At 40.5% G+C, this 23935-nt stretch overlaps 1 protein-coding gene across 3 annotated transcripts in view; it reads left to right on the top strand.

The window, feature by feature from the left end:
• Positions 1-23935, top strand: part of MAG (myelin associated glycoprotein) — an 81277-nt gene that overhangs the window by 30428 nt on the left and 26914 nt on the right. For 2 of the 3 annotated variants that reach the window (XM_075840399.1, XM_075840401.1), the window contains exon 2: positions 4684-4738. The gene's annotated coding sequence lies outside the window, so the exon portion shown is untranslated. Of the gene's footprint in view, positions 1-1972; positions 3604-4683; positions 4739-23935 lie in introns of those variants that run through there. The other variant, XM_075840400.1, reaches the window with a different exon arrangement.

The following is a 23935-nucleotide window of genomic DNA, read 5'->3' as shown; positions in this document are numbered from 1 at the left end:
AATTAATGTATTCTTTAATTTTAGGTAAAAATGCAAAAAAACATATTTAATGTGTATGGACACTATGATGGCGGCCATTAGTGCCGCAAAGCTTCTAAGGGAGGAGATTAAGGGACAGATAAGGTGGGATGGTGGCAAAAACGTGATGCCAGTTGACCAGACTAGAGGGGTAGTGAGTGTTTCCCGTGAACAAGGTTGGCATGCGGTGCTGATTAGGAGTCGGACTATTGGCTGTACTGGGAGTGAGCTGGCGGAACAGGGCGCAAACTGTTGTAAATCGGGCAGGACGAGAGCTGGCAATAAGAGCCTGGGCTGCCAGAACTGTCACAGTGGTAGCGCGAGTAGGTCACTACTGGACGGTTTCAAAGACCTAGAGATCAGGTCCATCCAGACAAGTGGGAAATAAAATTTCTGCGCAACGAATCGTGGTAACAGAGGTACGTAGCTTAACCAAGCCCGCCCCAGCGCCGCAAGCTGGCCAAGGCCCCATCACGGTGTCCACCATCAGTAAATATCAAGAACTGTGCCTCTGCATAGAGAACCATTACACATGTTGAACTGTTCTCTGTAACCATAACCAGAGGCGTAACTTGAAGCTCCTGGTCCCCAATGCAAAATCCGCAACATGACCTCCCACCTACCATATATCATTTATAATACTGGGGCCTTCTTATGCGGCTGAGGGGCTCCTGGGCCCCCTCAGGCTCTAGGGCCTGGGTGCGACCGCGACCTTTGCATCCCCTATAGGTACACCCTTGACCGTAACATACTCTACCCATTGATGAATTATCAAGAGTTGTGCCTCAACAGAGTAAATTTTGAGTTTTTGGGTTTACAATGGACTGGCATTTCCTTTCTAAGTGTGCCATTTCTCCGCAGGTGGTTCAGGTGTTGACCCTTTGTCTTTACTTTGTGTTACTCATTTAAGAGTGTAGTGGGCATGCTTTGTGGCACGTGCAGAGGTTGCTGTGCAGGGAGAGGGAGGTGGAGTAGAACAGTCCCTGTCACTTATTATCAATGTTGTGATCCTGTGTTATCGGCCTCCAGCTTAGTATTAGAGGTGTTTCTTTACATTGTAACCCCACCCTTTTAATGGCTGCTGCCCCCTACCCCCAGTATATACAGCACAGAGTAAGGACCAGGGCTGGGGACTGACAATGACTGAAAACCTATTCCTTATCACTAGACACAGGACACAGGACAGTGGCTTAGAAATCCAGGAAAAAGAAGAGGCCCTGCACCTCTCTACAAAAGGACCCCCATTAAATTAAAGCAGAACTCCGAGCCCCCCTAATTGATGCTCCTCCCCTCAGTCTACGTGCAGCACTTACCTGATGATCCACTTTTTCTCCCCTTACAGAAATCAGCTTAATGTAATGACTTTCTGTTGAGCTTGTGATTATACACAGCAGCCAATGTGAACAAGCAGAGCTGCAGTGTAAAGCATGATGGAAGCAGAAAGCAGCAGCCTAAGCTCTCACATAATTAGAAAGGAGACTATACTGAGCAAAGTAGCTGAGCCAGCGTTACTGATTGCTACATCTCTTCTCTACACTAACACACTCCTATTGTCTGCAAGGATTGTCACCCAGCTTTCCCAGTCCTGAATGGCCAATATGTTGTCACTTAGTTTTCCTAGAAATAATGGTTAATAGAAGCTTTACAGTCTGAATAGGAGGGGACGATGCAGGGACTTTACTGGGGATTTTTCATCTTAATTCTACAAAATGTAGGAACGGCTTCGGTTCTCCCGAGTGACACTGAACCAGAAATGTGAATTGACTATTTTCCAGTAACATGTTGAACTGCAGGAGGGATTTTATTGTCACAATGTATCCACTTGTATCAATGTGTAACATGTGTTAATCCAATCATAGCTGCGTGCCCATCCTATAGAATTTGAGTGATGCTGATCTCGTCTACTGCCAGGACATGCACAGATTGTCCTCCCACCTACACACCTACACAGAGGCAGACAGACACCAGCTGAACACTTAGTAGCATGTAACGTGCCATCTTCATACGCTTGGTTCCTCACCAGCTCATAAGGAGGACGGTCTACACTGCGGGCACACTGGAATTTGTGTGTGGGTTCAAGCTTTGATGAAAATGTAGAGAAAGTGCATTTCAAAACTCCTACTAGAGAATTGTGCCCGGCTCATTGTCATCATCTCAGAGAAGACTGTGGCCGGCTCATTGTCATCATCTCAGAGAAGACTGTGGCCGGCTCATTGTCATCATCTCAGAGAAGACTGTGGCCGGCTCATTGTCATCATCCCGGAGAAGACTGTGCCCGGCTCATTGTCATCATCCCAGAGAAGACTGTGCCCGGCTCATTGTCATCATCCCGGACAAGACTGTGCCCGGCTCATTGTCATCATTCCAGAGAAGACTGTGCCCGGCTCATTGTCATCATCCCGGAGAAGACTGTGCCCGGCTTATTGTCACCATCCCAAAGAAGACTGCGACCAGGTCATTGTCACCATCCCAAAGAAGACTGCGGCCGGCTCATTGTCATCATATCAGAGAGGACTGTGCCCGGCTCATTGTCATCATCCCAGAGAAGTCTGAGCCAGGCTCATTGTCATCATCCCAAAGAAGACAGTGCCCGGCTCATTGTCATTATCCCAGAAAAGACTGTGCCCAGCTCATTGTCATCATCCCAGGGAAGACTGTGCCCGGCTCATTGTCATAATCCCAGAGAAGACTGTGCCCGGCTCATTGTCATAATCCCAGAGAAGACTGTGCCTGGCTCATTGTCATCATCCCAGGGAAGACTGTGCCTGGCTCATTGTCATCATCCCAGGGAAGACTGTGCCCGGCTCATTGTCATCATCCTAGAGAAGACTGTGCCCGGCTCATTGTCATCATCCAAGAGAAGACTGTGACCGGCTCATTGTCATCATCCAAGAGAAGACTGTGCCCGGCTCATTAACATCATCCCAGACAAGACTGTGCCTGCTCATTGTCATCATCATCCCAGAGAAGACTGTGCCCGGCTCATTGTCATCGTCCTAGAAAAGACTGTGCCCGGCTCATTGTCATCGTCCTAGAAAAGACTGTGCCCGGCTCATTATCATCGTCCTAGAAAAAACTGTGCTTGCTCATTGTCACTATCTTAGAGAAGACTGTGCCCAGTGTCATCTTACTGAAGAAGACCAAGTCCAGTTGTTTGGCATTATTCAGGATAGGACTGTGCCCATCTCATTGGAATTATTTGGGATTAGACAGTGTTTTAGTGTCATATTATCCCAGAGAAGATAATACTCGGCACATTAACAATATTTTTGAGAAGACTGTGCCCAGTTCAGTGGCATTAGTCTAGACACTGCTTGGCTCACTGGCAATTCACTGGATAAGACTGTGCCCTGCTGAGTGGATTAAATACAGAGAAGACTGTGCCCAACTCATTGTCTTCATAGACTGTGTTGAGTTTATTGGCATTATTCAGGACAAGACTGTTCCCAGCTCAGTGGCATTATTCCGGGAACACTTTACCCAGCTTGGTGGCATTATTCTTAAGAACACTAATCAGGGGCATCAAATAAATTGTGCCAGGGCAGTAATTTATGGGACTGAGTATCTGAGTGGCACTTCACCTAGGTGAGTGACTTATTGCTGTGTTTGCAGTGTTTGTGTGTGACTTTGTATCAGTGCAGCTGATCTTTTATTCCAGATACATATAATTCAGGGGATACGACCAATGGGAGCGTTGGATTGGTCACAGTTTGTCTTGGTTGTTGGTCATTATGGGCCGTGGACTGTAATGCAATAATATCATTTTTGCCACTTTTTGCCACAACGTCTCTGCATGAATCGTGTTCCCAGTTACAAACAATGGAGACAGTGATACTGATATGGAGGGTTACGTGGCAGCATTCTCAGCCACGTAACCCTCCATATCAGTATCACTGTCTCCATTGTTCGTAACTGAAAATATTATTTGGGGGTTAATTCATTGATGTTCTCGAAAAATCCTTCTTACCTATTTTTAGTATTGATAATTTTTTATTGGAAATATTATATTGTTATAATCTAATTTTTTAATTGACATTTTTGTAAAGGGCGAGATTGTAATGTACAGACGGCCCCTGCGAACACTAAGGGTCCATGGAGATGGCAGTGGTGCCAGGTCAGGTTGGTCCTATTACCATTCCCAATGGGGGGTGAACCTATTCAGTGCGCCCCCTTTTGACCGGTCATGCAAACAAGTAAGGGAAGACCAGCCCAAAGATCATGCCAGAAATTGAGAGAGGGGGGGGGGGGGTATGCAGAGAGCCCTCCAGTCCTGGGAGAAGGGGTGGGTGGTAAAATCAACCACCATCAGGAGGGGCTCCTTTTGTGTTTTGCTACAGGGTCCCCTCAGTCTTTGCCCCTGATTGGTATCATCCACCAAAAAAAAAAAAAAAAGGATCCATCGACGGAGGCCATTCATTTCTATAACACTAGATGCACTGGTCTGCAACATTGTTGCAACAAAGTAGCAGTGGTGTCTGCTCAGTTCTAATAGAATAAATGGGAACGAAATCGTCTGTTCTTAAAGGAGCCGTCTCGTCTGAGGTGTCCACTAAGCATGTTATACATGTCAGATCAATGTTGGGTTTGTTTGTTGGGACTCAAAAATTTGTGAAAATTCTTTGCAATTGAAAAATATTTACCCAAAATTTGTAACTTTTTTTTTAGATTGAACCATATCACAATTTTATGCCAGATATCTGGAGAGACTTGCACAGAGCAGGTAAGCGCACGGTTGCTCTATTTTCCGTTGTTGTATTGTTGTGATTGAATGTCTCCACATGGACGAGGAGCCGCGTTCATTACCACTCGATGTCACATGGCGTGTGCTACAATGACACATGAAGGGACCTTCTGCTCCCAGCTCCGCATTAACAATGATTCCTGAAAATAAAAACATTTCGCCACATTCGCCTTTGATGACTTACAACCTCGCCGCTGTCTGGCTGATTCCTAAAACCAGAATCTTGATCAAAAACTCTGTCCTCTTCTGTCAAGTTTTTATGAATTCTGTCTTGCTGTTTCTCAGGCCTCGTTCACATCTACGTTGGAGGCTCCATTAGGGGCCTCCGTCACAGATCCTGCTCAGAATACTGCAAATAATAGCGCGGCATGCTGCATTAAGGTTTCCGGTAAAACCATGGACACACCGACAGAAACCCGACGGAACCCAATGGGTTTCGTCAGCCCCCGGTGGTTCGGTATTTCTGATTTTCTGCTCCTCTGACAGAGGTGAACCCAGCCATATTTATATCATTTGTAGGAAAGCTGGGTGACAACTAATGTACTTGGGTCCTGAATAGCAAACCTTCTTAGTTATGAAATAGTACCAGAGATCTAAGGTGGATTTGCCGTTCAGGAATCTAAAAAAAACAACTGAGTAGCAATAATTGTAGGAACTGTCCTGGGTTGCAAAACCCAGCACCATAATGAGGGGCCCCGTCTGATCTTGCTGTGGGGCCCACTCTCTTCTATGAACGCCTCTGTCACTAAGTGTCCAGCCCCAGCTCGGTCTTTGGGGTTCAGCAGTGGACATTCTCCCACCTCAAGCTAAGTAAAGGTTGTTAGAGGGGGCAAGGACAGAGGGGCATGTATAGATCGGATAGACCCTAATTTCTGCCGGTGGGCAGAAGGTACAAGTCCAAAAATATGTCTTGTAACAGTTCCTTTAGTTGTCATTTTCCATCCGAAGACTTTATCCAACACACTGATAGTGGCCATAAAGAGCACCTCTCAAATTGTTGTTTTGGGTATCCCCCCAAATAAAACAATGGCCCAGAGTCAATCTTGATTAAAGTAATGGGCTGGGGCAAGATGTAGGCAGGAGAGACAGCTACATGCTGCCTCCCCTGCCTTAAAGTGTAAATAAACTTTTAAAAAAGATTTGATGTCATAGTGACATGTCAGAAGTTTTGATTGGTGGGGGTCCGAGCACTTAGACCTCCACCGATCGCTAAAATGAAGCGGCAAAAGCACTTGGTGAGCGATGAGCCGCTTAGTTTCTGATTGGATTTTTTCGGAAAGCCGATGTAACGGTATACAGGCCCCTAGACTTTTCATTGAGCCTGTACACCAACTGCTCGGCTTTCCGAGAGATGCCAATCAGAAACCAAGCAGCTCAGCGCTCACTCAAACGCATCTGCTCCGGGTACTGACGGCCACGGACAGCCACCCGCATTTGTGGCCATGCTCCCATATAACGTATGAGAGCACGGTCCGTAAAAAGCCAAAAAATAGGACATGTCCTATCTTTTGCCGAGCCCTTCTACGGCACGGACACCATCCCGTATATATACGGGAAGGTATCCGTGGTCAATAGAAGGGAAAGAGTCCATAATTACGGTCCGTTATTACGAACCGTAATTACGGATGAATTCTACAGTCGTGTGCATGGGGCCTAAAATATGCAAATCTGTAGATAAAAACATCTCTATGTGGACGGTATAATGTCTTTTCAAGTCCGTATGCTATCATGAACATATAAAGATGGAAAAAACAGCGTGTGAGCCCTTTAAGTTCTACATCTAAAAATGTATCTGTGATGTGTGCAGACAATGGTTATTATGGTTTCCCAAAATAAAGTACAGCTCAGAACGAAGCAGATTTATTTTAGAACGGTAGTAATTGACTCTAATGATTTCTATTGTTAAGTGATCCGGCTGCTTCCTGTTGAGCTATTGTTATCAGACAGTTTAGAGATAACACAAAACATCCCCACAAAAGCTCTCAAAAAGCAGCAACATCAAAAATGACGCTTCATCTATAATGATCTCGCGCGGGCAGAATCTTCGACTTGGGGCCGGGAAGGATAAATCATTAGCAACAGTGGGCCAAAGCCTGTATGCATCAAAGCTATGTCTGACTTATTATCTACCACACATAAATGAACTAATGGGAAAGTAAAAGAGTTATTCCAATTACAGGTGAAACAGAAAACATCCTGACATTAAAAAGCAAAAAAAAACTACTTTAATACTGCACCCTATGTAAAAGAAAATAAATAATATAATACTGCCCCCTATGAACAAGAATATAACTACTATAATGCTGCCCCCTATGAACAAGAATATAACCACAATAATACTGCCCCCTATATACAAGAATATAACTACTATAATACTGCCCCTATATACAAGAATATAATTACTATAATACTGCCCCTATATACAAGAATATAACTACTATAAAACTGCTCCCTATATACAAGAATATAACTGCAATAATACTGCCCCTATATACCAGAATATAACTACTATAATACTGCCCCCTATATACAAGAATATAACTACTATAATACTGCCCCTATATACAAGAATATAACTACTATAAAACTGCTCCCTATATACAAGAATATAACTGCAATAATACTGCCCCTATATACAAGAATATAACTACTATAATACTGCCCCCTATATACAAGAATATAACTACTATAATACTGCCCCTATATACAAGAATATAACTACTATAATAGTGCTCCTATATACAAGAATATAACTGCAATAATACTGCTCCTATATACAAGAATATAGCTACTGTAATACTGCTCCTATATACAAGAATATAACTACTATAATACTGCTCCTATATACAAGAATATAACTACTATAATACTGCCCCTATATACAAGAATATAACTACTATAATACTGCTGCTATATACAAGAATATAACTACTATAATACTGCCCGTATATACAAGAATATAACTACAATAATACTGCCCCCTATATACAAGAATATAACTACTATAATACTGCTCCTATATACAAGAATATAACTACTATAATACTGCTCCTATATACAAGAATATAACTACTATAATACTGCTCCTATATACAAGAATATAACTACTATAATACTGCCCCTATATACAAGAATATAACTACTATAATACTGCTCCTATATACAAGAATATAACTACTATAATACTGCCCCTATATACAAGAATATAACTACTATAATACTGCCCCTATATACAAGAATATAACTACTCTAATACTGCCCCCTATATACAAGAATATAACTACTATAATACTGCCCCCTATATGCAAGAATATAACTACTATAATACTGCCCCCTATATACAAGAATATAACTACTGTAATACTGCTCCTATATACAAGAATATAACTACTATAATACTGTTCCTATATACAAGAATATAACTACTATAATACTGCTCCTATTTACAAGAATATAACTACTATAATACTGCTCCTATATACAAGAATATAACTACTATAATACTGCCCCTATATACAAGAATATAACTACTATAATACTGCTCCTATTTACAAGAATATAACTACTATAATACTGCCTCCTATATACAAGAATATAACTACTATAATACTGTAATACTGCCACTATATACAAGAATATAACTACTATATTACTTCCCCCTATATACAAGAATATAACTACTATAATACTGTAATACTGCCTCCTATATACAAGAATATGACTGCTATAATGCTGCCCCCTATATACAAGAATATAACTACTATAATACTGCCCCTATATACAATAATACAACTACTATAATACAGCCTCCTATATACAAGAATATAACTACTATAATACTGTAATACTGCCGCTATATACAAGCATATAACTACTATAATACTGTAATACTGCCGCTATATACAAGAATATAACTGCTATAATGCTGCCCCCTATATACAAGAATATAACTACTATAATACTGCTCCTATATACAAGAATATAACTACTATAATACTTCCCCTATTTACAAGAATATAACTACTATAATACTGCCCCTATATACAAGAATATAACTACTATAATGCTGCCCCCTATATACAAGAATATAACGACTATAATACTGCCGCTATAAACAAGAATATAACTACTGTAATACTGTAATACTGCCGCTATATAAAAGAATATAACTACAATAATACTGTAATACTGCCCCTATATACAAGAATATAACTGCTATAATGCTGCCGCCTATATACAAGAATATAACTACTATAATACTGCTCCTATATACAAGAATATAACTACTATAATACTGCCCCTATATACAAGAATATAACTACTATAATACTGTCCCCTATATACAAGAATATAACTACTATAATACTGCCCCTATATACAAGACTATAACTACTATAATACTGCCTCTTATATACAAGAATATAACTACTATAATACTGCCTCACATATACAGGAATATATCTACTATAAGGCTATGTTCACACGGGGTCTTTTGCCGAGTTTTTTGACGCGGAAACCGCGTCGCAAAACTCGGCAGAAACGGCCCGAGAACGCCTCCCATTGATTTCAATGGGAGGCGTCGGCGTCTTTTTCCCGCGAGCAGTAAAACTGCCTCGCGGGAAAAAGAAGCGACATGCCCTATCTTCGGGCGCTTCCGCCTCCGACCTCCCATTGACTTCAATGGGAGGCAGGAGAAAGCGTGTTTTCTGCCCGCGGCGCTCAATGGCCGCGGGCGAAAAACGGCGCGATCATTGCTATTCACACGGAGTATTTTGGGGGAGGAATATCTGCCTCAAAATTCCGTTTGGAGCTTTGAGGCAGATATTCCTCCCCCAAAATACTCCGTGTGAACATAGCCTAATACTGCTCCGGTATACAAGAATATAACTACTATAATACTGCTCCTATATACAAGAATATAACTACGATAATACTGCTCCTATGTACAAGAATATAACTGCTATAATATAGCCCCCTATATTCAAGAATATAACTACTATAATACTACCCCTATATACAAGAATATAACTACTATAATACTGCCCCTGTATACAAGAATATAACTACTATAATACTGCCCTTATATACAAGAATATAACTACTATAATACTGCCCCCTATATACAAGAATATATCTACTATAATACTGCCCCTATATACAAGAATATAACTACTATAATACTTCTCCTATATACAAGAATATAACTACTATAATACTGCTCCTATATACAAGAATATATCTACTATAATACTGCCCCTATATACAAGAATAGAACTACTATAATGCTGCCCCTATATAAAAGAATATATCTACTATAATACTGCCCTTATATACAAGAATATAACTACTATAATACTGCCCCCTATATACAAGAATATATCTACTATAATACTGCCCCTATATACAAGAATATAACTACTATAATACTGCTCCTATATACAAGAATATAACTACTATAATACTGCTCCTATATACAAGAATATAACTACTATAATACTGCTCCTATATACAAGAATATAACTACTATAATACTGCCCTTATATACAAGAATATAACTACTATAATACTGCCCCCTATATACAAGAATATATCTACTATAATACTGCCCCTATATACAAGAATATAACTACTATAATACTGCTCCTATATACAAGAATATAACTACTATAATACTGCTCCTATATACAAGAATATAACTACTATAATACTGCTCCTATATACAAGAATATAACTACTATAATACTGCTCCTATATACAAGAATATATCTACTATAATACTGCCCCTATATACAAGAATAGAACTACTATAATGCTGCCCCTATATAAAAGAATATAACTACTATAATACTGCTCCTATATACAAGAATATAACTACTATAATACTGCTCCTATATACAAGAATATATCTACTATAATACTGCCCCTATATACAACAATATAACTACTATAATGCTGCCCCTATATAAAAGAATATAACTACTATAATACTGCTCCTATATACAAGAATATAACTACTATAATACTGCTCCTATATACAAGAATATAACTACTATAATACTGCCCCTATATACAAGACTATAACTACTGTAAGGGAAAAGCCCCACGTGGCGGAATTGCTCTTGAAATCCGCAGCGGACCCGTTTCTCCATTGCCTTCCACTTCTATTTAATAGGCTTCGTTTAGACGAGGCTGAAAATTCCGCTGCGGAGCATAGGCTGCGGTGCGGAATTTGGTGTCCGCAGCATACAATGGATGTTGCGGACGTGTGTCGGACTGGTTGCGGACTCATTGCGGAAGTTCTCCATTGACTTCAATGGAGATTCTAAATTCCGCAATGAAGTCCGCAGATGTCATGCACATGTTATGTGTGCTGCGGAGCGTATTGGTTTTACTAACATGACATTTCTTCATTCTGGCTGGACCTATGTATTTCTAGGTCTACAGCCAGACTGAGGAAGTCAATGGGGCACCCATAATTACGGGTGACTACGTGTGTGCACCCGTAATTACGGGAGCGTTGCTAAGCGACGTCAGTAAATAGTCACTGTCCAGGGTGCTGAAAGAGTTAAGCGATCGGCAGTAACTGTTTCAGCACCCTGGACAGTGACTACCGATCCCAATATACAGCAACCTGTAAAAAAAATAGAAGTTCATACTTACCGAGAACTCCCTGCTTCTTTCTCCAGTCCGGCTTCCCAGGATGACTTTTCAGTCTAAGTGACGGCTGCAGCCAATCACAGGCCAATCACAGGCTGCAGCGGTCACATGGACTGCCGCGTCATCCAGGGAGGTCGGGCTGGATGCCGAAAGAGGGACGCGTCACCAAGACAACGGGCGGTAAGTATGAAATTCTTTTACTTTCACTAGGGAAAGTGCTGTCCCTTCTCTCTATCCTGCACTGATAGAGAGAAGGGAAGTACTTTCACCGCAATACGCAGCAGCTAGTCCGCATCAATTTACTGCACATTTTGGGCAGATCCGCCACAGAATCTTCAACGCAGATTCTGTGCGGCATTGATGCGGACAGTTGCGGAGGAAAACCGCCACGTGGGGGCATGCCCTAATACTGCACTCTATATACAAGAATATAACTACTATAATAATGCTGCCTATATACAAGAATATAACTACTATAATACTGCCCCTATATACAAGAATATAACTACTATAATACTGCCTCTATATACAAGAATATAACTAATATAATAATGCCCCTATATACAAGAATATAACTGCTATAATATTGCCCCCTATATACAAGAATATAACTAGTATAATACTGGTCCCTATATACAAGAATATAACTACTATAATACTGCTCCTATATACAAGAATATATCTACTATAATACTGCTCCTATATACAAGAATATAACTACTATAATACTGCTCCTATATACACGAATATAACTACTATAATACTGCCCTCTATATACAAGAATATAACTAGTATAATACTGGTCCCTATATACAAGAATAAAACGACTATAATACTGCTCCTATATACAAGAATATAACTACTATAATACTGCTTCTATATACAAGAATATAACTACTATAATACTGCCCCCTACCTACAAGATTATAACTACTATAATACTGCCCCTATATACAAGAATATACCTACTATAATACTGCTCCTATATACAAGAATATAACTACTATAATACTGCTCCCTATATTCAAGAATATAACTACTATAATACTACCCCCTATATACAAGAATATAACTACTATAATACTGCCCCTATATACAAGAATATAACTACTATAATACTGCCCCCTATATACAAGAATATAACTACTATAATACTGCCCCTATATACAAGAATATACCTACTATAATACTGCTCCTATATACAAGAATATAACTACTATAATACTGCCCCCTATATACAAGAATATAACTACTATAATACTGCCCCCTATATACAAGAATATAACTACTATAATACTGCCCCCTATATACAAGAAAATAACTACTATAATACTGCCCCCTATATACAAGAATATAACTACTATAATAATGCCCCCTATATACAAGAATATAACTACTATAATACTGCTCCCTATATACAAGAATATAACTACTATAATACTGCCCCTATATACAAGAATATAACTACTATAATACTGCCCCCTATATACAAGAATATAAGTACTATAATACTGCCCTCTATATACAAGAATATAACAACTATAATACCTCTCCTATATACAAAAATATAACTACTATAATACTGCCCCTATATACAAGAATATACCTACTATAATACTGCTCCTATATACAAGAATATAACTACTATAATACTGCCTCCTATATACAAGAATATAACTACTATAATACTGCTCCCTATATACAAGAATATAACTACTATAATACTGCTCCTATATACAAGAATATAACTACTATAATACTTCCCCCTATATACAAGAATATAACTACTATAATACTGCCCCTATATACAAGAATATAACTACTATAATACTGCCCCCTATATACAAGAATATAACTACTATAATACTGCTCCTATATACAAGATTATAACTACTATAATATTGTCCCCTATGTACAAGAATATAACTACTATAATACTGCCTCCTATATACAAGAATATAACTACTATAATACTGCTCCTATATACAAGACTATAACTACTATAATACTGCCCCCTATATACAAGAATATAACTACTGTAATACTGCTCCTATATACAAGAATATAACTACTATAATACTGCCCCCTATATTCAAGAATATAACTACTATAAGGGCATGACCACACATGGCGGAATTCCTCCGCAACTGTCCGCATCAATGCCGCACAGAATCTGCGTTGCAGATTCTGCAGCGGATCTGCACAAAATGTGCAGAAAATTGATGCGGACTGGCCGCTGCGGACTGCAGGAAAAGTGCTTCTCTTCTCCCTATTCAGTGCAGGATAGAGAGAAGGGACAGCACTTTCCCTAGTGAAAGTCAAAGAAATTCATACTTACCGCCCGTTGTCTTGGTGACGCGTCCCTCTTTCGGCATCCGGCCCGACCTCCCTGGATGACGCTCCAGTCCATGTGACCGCTGCAGCCTGTGCTTGGCCTGTGATTGGCTGCAGCCGTCACTTACACTGAAACGTCATCCTGGGAGGCCGGACTGGAGACAGACGCAGGGAGTTCTCGGTAAGTATGAACTTATATGTTTTTTTACAGATACATGTATATTGAGATCGGTAGTCACTGTCCCGGGTGCAGAAACAGTTACTGCCGATCGCGTAACTCTTTCAGCACCCTGGACAGTGACTATTTACAGACGTCTCCTAGCAACGCTCCCGTCATTACGGGAGCCCCATTGACTTCCTCAGTCTGGCTGTAGACCTAGAAATACATAGGTCCAGCCAGAATGAAGAAATGTCATGGTAGTAAAAACAATACGCTCCGCAGCACACATAAGATCTGCGGACTTCATTGCGGAATTTTGACTCTCCATTGAAGTCAATGGAGAAATTCCGCCATGAGTCCGCAACCAGTCCGCCACTGCTCCGCAACAGACAGAGCATGCTGCGGACACCAAATTCCGCTCCGCAGCCTATGCTCCGCAGCGGAATTGTACGCATCGTGTAAACGAACACTGCTAAATTAAAGTGAAAGTCAATGGAGAAACGGCTCCGCTGCGGATTAACGCTGCGGAGTGTCCGCAGCGGAATTTAAGTGAAATTCCGCTATGTGTGAACCCGCCCTTATACTGCCCCTATATACAAGAATATAACTACTATAATACTGCTCCTATATACAAGAATATAACTACTATAATACTGCACCCATATATACAAGAATATAACTACTATAATACTGCCCCTATATACAAGAATATAAGTACTATAATACTGCCCTCTATATACAAGAATATAACTACTATAATACCTCTCCTATATACAAAAATATAACTACTATAATACTGCCCCTATATACAAGAATATACCTACTATAATACTGCTCCTATATACAAGAATATAACTACTATAATACTGCTCTCTATATACAAGAATATAACTACTATAATACTGCTCCTATATACAAGAATATAACTACTATAATACTTCCCCCTATATACAAGAATATAACTACTATAATACTGCCCCTATATACAAGAATATAACTACTATAATACTGCCCCCTATATACAAGAATATAACTACTATAATACTGCTCCTATATACAAGATTATAACTACTATAATATTGTCCCCTATGTACAAGAATATAACTACTATAATACTGCCTCCTATATACAAGAATATAACTACTATAATACTGCTCCTATATACAAGACTATAACTACTATAATACTGCCCCCTATATACAAGAATATAACTACTGTAATACTGCTCCTATATACAAGAATATAACTACTATAATACTGCCCCCTATATTCAAGAATATAACTACTATAATACTGCCCCTATATACAAGAATATAACTACTATAATACTGCCCCCTATATACAAGAATATAACTACTATAATACTGCCCCTATATACAAGAATATAACTACTATAATACTGCTCCTATATACAAGAATATAACTACTATAATACTGCACCCATATATACAAGAATATAACTCCTATAATACTGCCCCTATATACAAGAATATAACTACTATAATACTGCTCCTATATACAAGAATATAACTACTATAATACTGCCCCTATATTCAAGAATATAACTACTATAAGGGCATGACCACACGTGGCGGATCTCGGCTGGGTTCACACGTGGCGGAATTTCACTTAAATTCCGCTGCGGACACTCCGCAGCGTTAATCCGCAGCGGAGCCGTTTGTCCATTGACTTACACTTTAATTTAGCAGTGTTCGTTTAGACGAGGCGTAAAATTCCGCTGCGGAGCATAGTCTGCGGAGCGGAATTTGGTGTCCGCAGCATGCTCTGTCTGTTGCGGAGCAGTGGCGGACTCATGGCGGAATTTCTCCATTGACTTCAATGGAGATTCTAATTTCCGCAATGAAGTCCGCAGCTGTCATGCACATGTTATGTGTGCTGCGGATCCGTCTTGCTTTTTTAACTTGACATTTCTTCATTCTGGCTGGACCTATGTATTTCTAGGTCTACAGCCAGACTGAGGAAGTCAATGGGGCTCCCGTAATGACGGGAGCGTTGCTAGGAGACGTCAGTAAATAGTCACTGTCCAGGGTGCTGAAAGAGTTAAGCGATCGGCAGTAACTGTTTCTGCACCCGGGACAGTGACTACCGATCCCAATATACATCTATCTGTAAAAAAAAATGAAGTTCATACTTACCGAGAACTCCCTGCTTCTGTCTCCAGTCCGGCTTCCCAGGATGACGTTTCAGTCTAAGTGACGGCTGCAGCCAATCACAGGCTAATAACAGGCTGCAGCGGTCACATGGACTGCCGCGTCATCCAGGGAGATCGGGCTGGATGCCGAAGGAGGGACGCGTCACCAAGACAACGGGCGGTAAGTATGAAATTCTTTGACTTTCACAAGGGAAAGTGCTGTCCCTTCTCTCTATCCTGCACTGATAGGGAGAAGGGAAGTACTTTTACCGCAGTCCGCAGCAGCTAGTCCGCATCAATTTACTGCACATTTTGTGCAGATCCGCAGCAGAATCTGCAACGCAGATTCTGTGCGGCATTGATGCGGACAGTTGCGGAGGAAATCCGCCACGTGTGGTCATGCCCTTCCTCCGCAACTGTCCGCATCAATGCCGCACAGAATCTGCGTTGCAGATTCTGCTGCGGATCTGCACAAAATGTGCAGTAAATTGATGCGGACTAGCTGCTGCGGACTGCGGTAAAAGTACTTCCCTTCTCCCTATCAGTGCAGGATAGAGAGAAGGGACAGCACTTTCCCTTGTGAAAGTCAAAGAAATTCATACTTACCGCCCGTTGTCTTGGTGACGCGTCCCTCCTTCGGCATCCAGCCCGATCTCCCTGGATGACGCGGCAGTCCATGTGACCGCTGCAGCCTGTTATTAGCCTGTGATTGGCTGCAGCCGTCACTTAGACTGAAACGTCATCCTGGGAGGCCGGACTGGAGACAGAAGCAGGGAGTTCTCGGTAAGTATGAACTTCATTTTTTTTTACAGATACATGTATATTGGGATCGGTAGTCACTGTCCCGGGTGCAGAAACAGTTACTGCCGATCGCTTAACTCTTTCAGCACCCTGGACAGTGACTATTTACTGACGTCTCCTAGCAACGCTCCCGTCATTACGGGAGCCCCATTGACTTCCTCAGTCTGGCTGTAGACCTAGAAATTCATAGGTCCAGCCAGAATGAAGAAATGTCAAGTTAAAAAAGCAAGACGGATCCGCAGCACACATAACATGTGCATGACAGCTGCGGACTTCATTGCGGAAATTAGAATCTCCATTGAAGTCAATGGAGAAATTCCGCCATGAGTCCGCCAGTGCTCCGCAACAGACAGAGCATGCTGCGGACACCAAATTCCGCTCCGCAGCCTATGCTCCGCAGCGGAATTTTACGCCTCGTCTAAACGAACACTGCTAAATTAAAGTGTAAGTCAATGGACAAACGGCTCCGCTGCGGATTAACGCTGCGGAGTGTCCGCAGCGGAATTTAAGTGAAATTCCGCCACGTGTGAACCCAGCCTTATACTGCCCCCTATATACAAGTATATAAGTACTATAATACTGCCCTCTATATACAAGAATATAACTACTATAATACTGCCCTCTATATACAAGAATATAACTACTATAATACTGCTCCTACATACAAGAATATAACTACTATAATACTGCTCCTATATACACGAATATAACTACTATAATACTGCCCCCTATATACAAGAATATAACTAGTATAATACTGGTCCCTATATACAAGAATAAAACGACTATAATACTGCTCCTATATACAAGAATATAACTACTATAATACTGCTTCTATATACAAGAATATAACTACTATAATACTGCCCCCTACCTACAAGTTATAACTACTATAATACTGCCCCTATATACAAGAATATACCTACTATAATACTGCTCCTATATACAAGAATATAACTACTATAATACCTCTCCTATATACAAAAATATAACTACTATAATACTGCCCCTATATACAAGAATATACCTACTATAATACTGCTACTATTTACAAGAATATAACTACTATAATACTTCCTCCTATATACAAGAATATAACTACTATAATACTGCTCCCTATATACAAGAATATAACTACTATAATACTGCTCCTATATACAAGAATATAACTACTATAATACTTCCCCCTATATACAAGAATATAACTACTATAATACTGCCCCTATATACAAGAATATAACTACTATAATACTGCTCCTATATACAAGATTATAACTACTATAATATTGTCCCCTATGTACAAGAATATAACTACTATAATACTGCCTCCTATATACAAGAATATAACTACTATAATACTGCTCCTATATACAAGACTATAACTACTATAATACTGCCCCCTATATACAAGAATATAACTACTGTAATACTGCTCCTATATACAAGAATATAACTACTATAATACTGCCCCCTATATTCAAGAATATAACTATTATAATACTGCCCCTATATACAAGAATATAACTACTATAATACTGCTCCTATATACAAGAATATAACTACTATAATACTGCACCCATATATACAAGAATATAACTACTATAATACTGCCCCTATATACAAGAATATAACTACTATAATACTGCCCCCTATATACAAGAATATAACTAGTATAATACTGGTCCCTATATACAAGAATAAAACGACTATAATACTGCTCCTATATACAAGAATATAACTACTATAATACTGCTTCTATATACAAGAATATAACTACTATAATACTGCCCCCTACCTACAAGATTATAACTACTATAATACTGCCCCTATATACAAGAATATACTTACTATAATACTGCTCCTATATACAAGAATATAACTACTATAATACTGCTCCCTATATACAAGAATATAACTACTATAATACTGCTTCTATATACAAGAATATAACTACTATAATACTGCTCCTATATACAAGAATATAACTACTATAATACTGCCCCCTATATACAAGAATATAACTACTATAATACTGCCCTCTATATACAAGAATATAACTACTATAATACTGCCTCCTATATACAAGAATATAACTACTATAATACTGCCCCCTATATACAAGAATATAACTACTATAATACTGCCCTCTATATACAAGAATATAACTACTATAATACTGCCTCCTATATACAAGAATATAACTACTATAATACTGCCCCTATATACAAGAATATAACTACTATAATACTGCACCCATATATACAAGAATATAACTCCTATAATACTGCCCCTATATACAAGAATATAACTACTATAATACTGCTCCTATATACAAGAATATAACTACTATAATACTGCCCCTATATTCAAGAATATAACTACTATAATACTGCCCCCTATATACAAGAATATAAGTACTATAATACTGCCCTCTATATACAAGAATATAACTACTATAATACTGCCCTCTATATACAAGAATATAACTACTATAATACTGCCCTCTATATACAAGAATATAACTACTATAATACTGCCCCCTATATACAAGAATATAACTGCTAAAAACTGCAGCCTATGCAGTATTAGTGCAGTAAAATAGCAGAAGGCAGTAGGGAAATTTATGCTTCTGCTACTTGAGAGCTAACAGGAAAGCAGCAGAATATGTGAAATATAAGATATAATGTAACCTTGGAGCAGTAAGAAGATACTGTAAGGGCGGGTTCACACATAGCGGAATTTCACTTAAATTCCGCTGCGGACACTCCGCAGCGTTAATCCGCAGCGGAGCCGTTTCTCCATTGACTTTCACTTTAATTTAGCAGTGTTCGTTTACACGATGCGTACAATTCCGCTGCGGAGCATAGGCTGCGGAGCGGAATTTGGTGTCCGCAGCATGCTCTGTCTGTTGCGGAGCAGTGGCGGACTGGTTGCGGACTCATGGCGGAATTTCTCCATTGACTTCAATGGAGAGTCAAAATTCCGCAATGAAGTCCGCAGATCTTATGTGTGCTGCGGAGCGTATTGTTTTTACTACCATGACATTTCTTCATTCTGGCTGGACCTATGTATTTCTAGGTCTACAGCCAGACTGAGGAAGTCAATGGGGCTCCCGTAATGACGGGAGCGTTGCTAGGAGACGTCTGTAAATAGTCACTGTCCAGGGTGCTGAAAGAGTTACGCGATCGGCAGTAACTGTTTCTGCACCCGGGACAGTGACTACCGATCTCAATATACATGTATCTGTAAAAAAACATATAAGTTCATACTTACCGAGAACTCCCTGCGTCTGTCTCCAGTCCGGCCTCCCAGGATGACGTTTCAGTGTAAGTGACGGCTGCAGCCAATCACAGGCCAAGCACAGGCTGCAGCGGTCACATGGACTGGAGCGTCATCCAGGGAGGTCGGGCCGGATGCCGAAAGAGGGACGCGTCACCAAGACAACGGGCGGTAAGTATGAATTTCTTTGACTTTCACTAGGGAAAGTGCTGTCCCTTCTCTCTATCCTGCATTGAATAGGGAGAAGAGAAGCACTTTTCCTGCAGTCCGCAGCGGCCAGTCCGCATCAATTTTCTGCACATTTTGTGCAGATCCGCTGCAGAATCTGCAACGCAGATTCTGTGCGGCATTGATGCGGACAGTTGCGGAGGAATTCCGCCATGTGTGGTCATGCCCTAAGTAGAGTGGAGGAGTTGAACATATACTAAATATATGTAAAGTTATTATTATGAGCTGAACTCTGTGAGCGGTTTGATGCCCGGGTAAACCGGGACCTGGCATCTAGACCAGGGACCAAGGGAGCTCCGCTCCGGCAGCATCCTCCCTTTGTTGCAGCCTCTCACTCCTTCCATGTTTTCATGTTTCTTTTACAGACACAGTAACATCCTTGTGAGCCACAGACACAGAGGTTTTATTTCGCTTTTCTTTTGTTATGAGCACAAAGGTCGTTGTTTGTTCCTTTCTCTGAGATCTTCCTGCGGTCGCTGCGGTTTTGTGGTGGGTTTCGCTCTGTTGGGACATTATTGTTGTCTAGTAATTGGAATAAAGTGTAACGGAACATTGCATCTTACTTAAAGGGGCACAAAACCTAACGTTTATATTATCTGCCATTGCCATGCAGTGGACGGCAAGTTATTGTTTTCTGTTATCGGCCCTGACTTCAGTCCACTTCTTTAGTCCCCTGCAGCAATATTTACAACGACTTCCAAATCACTTTCTTTTTTCACTGTCTGTTACTATATATAAATCTGAAGATTAGCGCCATTACTGGAGAGGGGGAGGGGGGGCTATATCTTTAATAGCTGTGAAAGGTATATTGATGCCCAAGCAGTACAGAGTACTTCAGCAGAGGAGCTTGCCAGTCTTATGGCCATTTTACAAACTGAGAATAACTTAGTGGAAGAAGAACAAGTATTACCTACAGAAGCACAGAGTATTTCAGGATATGAGTGTACTGGGGGGGGGGCTCATGTAAATCGTCAGTCTATCGTTAGGCCCTGTTCACACAGAGTTTTTGGCACTGATTTCGACACGGAAACCGGGTCCGAATCAGTGCCAAAAAAGCAGAAATCGCCCCCCATCAATGGGAGGCAGAGGCGTTTTTTCCCCAGGAGGCTTTTAGCTGCTCGCGGGTAAAAAAAAGCGGCATGTCCTTTCCTGCCGTGGTTCCGCCTCTGACCACCAAAAGAAATCAATGGGTGTCAGAAAAAACCCACAGCGCACGTTTCCGTGGATTTTTTCGCTGCAGTTTGTTGCCTGCAGTCTGAAACCACGAAAAACGCAGCAAAGAAGCGCAGGCAGGTCAAAATCTGCCTCAAAATTTTTGAAAGAAAAAAAACTCAGTGTGAACAGGGCCGTACTGACGACAGGGCTAAATGTGGCAGGGGCAGTGTCACGGTGTGAGGAGGGGAATGGAGACAAGCGGGAGGTCACAGACTTATAGTAGAAGGAGTAGGGTCCCGCAGTAGCACAGAGTATTTCAGGAGACGAATGTGCTGATCCAGTGGGAGGGCAGTGACCTATTATGGGTTGCGGAAGTTGCAGTTGTAGCCAGTCCCTGGTGCCTGAGGGGGTTTGAAGGCCACTGTGCCACATAAGTAGTCACTGGTAATGTAAATGACACATGGTTGTGTGTGTGTGTGGGGGTTTGTTAAAGATTTAGCATTTGTTGCGCCCCTGGTGGTGATATAAGTGAGGACAGGGCTGCATGTCACAGGGGCAGCGTCATGATGTGAGGAGAGGAATGGAGACAAGTGGAAGAACGGTGGCTGAGACTTACATAGGGGAAGAAGCAGGATTTTCCAGCAGCACAGAGTATTTTAGGAGAGGAAAGTGCTGATTTTCCGGGAGGCAGTGGCCTGTCCATTTGTGTACTACTAAATTCTCACTTGCCTGATACGTTGACTATACTTTGCCTTCCTATGAAGTGTCCTGTATCATCTTCAGATCATTCAGCGATGACATTTTGCAGCAAATCTTCCTTTTCGTCTGATTCCCCGATCCGCTCGACTTCCATTATTTCTGTCATATGTTTCTCATCTGTTTATTTTGCTTTTCCATGACTTCATCTACATAATACAGTGGAATATAACAACACCATACTGCAATGCGAGTTTAATGATCCCCAGACCAGACTGCTGGGACAGGAGGCCGTGACAGATTTTGGAAGATGTTTTGCTATCTGACAGGAATGACAGCGTGAAGTTCATAATAACGTTGCACGTTGTAAAATCGCGCATGAATTATTAATAGGAGCAGGAAGAAATTTGGCCACTAGGAGCAGCGTTTTATTGATGTCTGTGACATTTCTCTTAAAGGGGTTGTATGCCATTAAAAAACTTGGCTGCTGTCTTTTAGAAATAGCACCATCTGTGGGCTGTGTGTGGTATTACAGCTCCTCCACATACCAGATACAACCTATGGACAATGGTGGTGCTGTTTATGAAAGAAACCAACCATATTTTTCTCCTTTAATGCAGAGTAGCTGCGTTTTTTTTGTAACTTTTAGATTACTTTATATACTTTTTAGGACTCCTACTTATTATTCTACTGTCATTTCATATATTTTTAGTTTAATATTAAACCCTTTAATTACAACATTTTTTCTTTTCATTGTCCTGTATTATTTTTTTCTGCTCCAATGTTTATTGATAGGATCTTGGCTTCATTATACAATGTCTTAATTCATAAAGGGCAGCACCTATGAATCTCAGGGGTATCATTTTGACCTTTATGATGGTCAGATGAGATCAGGGCTTTCTGTGTGTGGCAATAAAGCTAAGCCTGTGATCTTGCTGCTTTATTGCTATATGAGGATTACTACAAGCAATAATATCAAAGGGGGGAATTAAAAGAAATAGTCAATGGAGAAATCAACAGAATGGGGGACGCAACCCGGAGCCAATAGTTGTTTACATCAGCAGTGCAAGTCCAGAAGAGATTTAAGTAGCCCAGACTAGGATAATCCTGCCCTGCTTGCTGCTGCGAGGGGAGTGACAACCACGTTTATTGCTTTTCATGTTCAGGGTATACAGATGTTGCTACTTTCAGCCTTAGATACAGTATATAATAATAGGTGGCATACATGAGTAGGCAGGCTTTCCTGTGAGCTGTGTACTCTGAACCAATCAGATGTCTCCCTGTGCTGCTCCTCTTCCCCTCTCACAGCATGCCTCTCACAGACAGTGCAGCTGCATCCCCCTCTCCCCCCATCTTCTATGTAATGTGTTTTTTTGTGATTGAAAAACTTTCAGAACATTTACAGAGAACCTGCTTACATTTTTATACCAATTATAAGTTATTACATGTTGTTTTTGGCCCCTGTCAAGATAACCGCTTTACAGCCTGATTGAGCTTCACTTATAAAAATAGCTGCTGTTTTCCCTTCATGGTAGCAATCGGTTTGGTTCACGGCTTTAACCCTTCAATTTGAGCTTTAAATCAATCTAACTTGGGATGAAATATTACCATATCTATTTTATCGTTTTTCTTGATTGTTTTTCTTAGTCATTTAACTATTGGGTGTATGGGGTGATTAAACCCAACGTCATTGATTTTCTAATGATGTAGGAGA

This window comes from Rhinoderma darwinii, chromosome 10 (assembly GCF_050947455.1).
Source record: "Rhinoderma darwinii isolate aRhiDar2 chromosome 10, aRhiDar2.hap1, whole genome shotgun sequence".
NCBI classification, from domain to species: Eukaryota; Metazoa; Chordata; class Amphibia; order Anura; family Rhinodermatidae; genus Rhinoderma; species Rhinoderma darwinii.
This window is presented reverse-complemented; position numbering and strand designations above follow the sequence as displayed.